Below are 2689 nucleotides of genomic sequence, written 5' to 3'. Positions count from 1 at the left end.
AGGCAAGACTATCAACTCTAGAAACAAGAATATCAATTTTATTGAGCTTTTCCTCAACAGTATTTGTTAAAAGCAGTTTGTGTACTAATAAATTCTTTAAGCATGGCTTCAAGTCCAGGGGGTGTATTCCTATTATTGTTGTAAGAATTCCCATAAGAATTAGCATAACCGTTACCATTATTATAAGGATATGGCCTATAGTTATTACTAGAATTGTTCCGATAAGCATTGTTGTTGAAATTATTATTTTTAATGAAGTTTACATCAACATGTTCTTCTTGAGCAACCAATGAAGCTAATGGAACATTATTAGGATCAACATTAGTCCTATCATTCACAAGCATAGACATAATAGCATCAATCTTATCATTCAAGGAAGAGGATTCTTCAACAGAATTTACCTTCTTACCTTGTGGAGCTCTTTCCGTGTGCCATTCAGAGTAATTAATCATCATATTATCAAGAAGCTTTGTTGCTTCACCAAGAGTGATGGACATAAAGGTACCTCCAGCAGCTGAATCCAATAAATTCCGCGAAGAAAAATTTAGTCCCGCATAGAAGGTTTGGATGATCATCCAAGTAGTCGACTCCATGGGTTGGGCAATTTTTAACCGGAGATTTCATTCTTTCCCAAGCTTGAGCAACATGTTCATTATCTAATTGTTTAAAATTCATTATGCTACTCCTCAAAGATATAATTTTAGCAGGGGGATAATATCTACCAATAAAAGCATCCTTGCATTTAGTCCAGGAATCAATACTATTCTTAGGCAGAGATAGCAACCAATCTTTAGCTCTTCCTTTTAATGAGAAAGGAAACAATTTCAACTTAATAATATCACCATCTACATCTTTATACTTTTGCATTTCACATAGTTCAACAAAATTATTGAGATGGGTAGCAGCATCATCAGAACTAACACCAGAAAATTGCTCTCTCATAACAAGATTCAAGAAAGCAGGTTTAATTTCAAAGAATTCTGTTGTAGTAGCAGGTGGAGCAATAGGTGTGCATAAGAAATCATTATTATTTGTGCTAGTGAAGTCACACAACTTAGTATTTTCAGGGTTGGCCATTTTAGCAGTAGTAAATAAAGTAGACTAGATAAAGTAAATGCAAGTAAACTAATTTTTTTGTGTTTTTAATATAGCAAACAAGATAGTAAATAAAGTAAAGCTAGCAACTAATTTTTTTGTGTTTTGATATAATGCAGCAAACAAAGTAGTAAACAAAATAAAGCAAGACAAAAACAAAGTAAAGAGATTGAGAAGTGGAGACTCCCCTTGCAGCGTGTCTTGATCTCCCAAGCAACGGCGCCGTAAAATATGCTTGATGGCGTGTATTTCACACGTTCGTTGGGCAACCCCAAGAGGAAGGTATGATGCGCACAGCAGCAAGTTTTCCCTCGGAAAGAAACCAAGGTTTATCAAACCAGGAGGAGCCAAGAAGCACGTTGAAGGTTGATGGCGGCGGGATGTAGTGCGGCGCAACACCAGGGATTCCGGCGCCAACGTGGAACCCGCACAACACAACCAAAGTACTTTGCCCCAACGAAACAAGTGAGGTTGTCAATCTCACCGGCTTGCTCGTAACAAAGGATTAACCGTATTGTGTGGAAGATGATTGTTTGCAGAGAAAACAAGAAACAAGTATTGCAGCAGATTTGTATTTCAAGTATTAAAGAATGGACCGGGGTCCACAGCTCACTAGAGGTGTCTCTCCCATAAGATAAAAGCATGTTGGGTGAACAAATTACAGTCGGGCAATTGACAAATAGAGAGAGCATAACAATGCACATACATGTCATGATAAGTATAGTGAGATTTAATTGGGCATTACGACAAAGTACATAGACCGCCATCCAACCGCATCTATGCCTAAAAAGTCCACCTTCAGAGTTATCGTCCGAACCCCTCCAGATATTAAGTTGCAAAGCAACAGTACAATTGCATTAAGTATGGTGCGTAATGTAATCAATAACTACATCCTCGAACATAGCATCAATGTTTTATCCCTAGTGGCAACAAGCACAACACAACCTTAGAACTTTTCGTCACCGTCCTGGTGTCAATGCGTGCATGAACCCACTATCGAGCATAAATACTCCCTCTTGGAGTTAAAAGCAAAAACTTGGCCAGAGCCTCTACTAGTAACGGAGAGCATGCAAGATCATAAACAACACATATGTAATAACTTGATAATTAACATAACATGGTATTCTCTATCCATCGGATCCCGACAAACACAACATAGAGTATTACAGATTGATGATCTTGATCATGTTAGGCAGCTCACAAGATCCAACAATGAAGCACAATGAGGAGAAGACAACCATCTAGCTACTGCTATGGACCCATAGTCCAGGGGTGAACTACTCACTCATCACTCCGGAGGCGACCATGGCGGTGTAGAGTCCTCCGGGAGATGAATCCCCTCTCCGGCAGGGTGCCGGAGGAGATCTCCAGAATCTCCCGAGATGGGATCGGCGGCGGCGGCGTCTCAGGAAGGTTTTCCGTATCGTGGTTTTTCGCATCAGGGGTTTCGCGACGAAGGCTTTAAGTAGGAGGAAGGGCGACGTGGGGGGCCACACGGGGGTCCCACACCACAGTCGGCGCGCCAAGGGCCGGGCCGCGCCGCCCTATGGTGGCAGCCCCTCGTGGCCCCACTTCGTATCCTTTTCGGTCTTCC

Source organism: Lolium rigidum, chromosome 3, assembly GCF_022539505.1.
Source record: "Lolium rigidum isolate FL_2022 chromosome 3, APGP_CSIRO_Lrig_0.1, whole genome shotgun sequence".
NCBI classification, from domain to species: Eukaryota; Viridiplantae; Streptophyta; class Magnoliopsida; order Poales; family Poaceae; genus Lolium; species Lolium rigidum.
Note: the sequence above shows the minus strand (reverse complement) of the source record.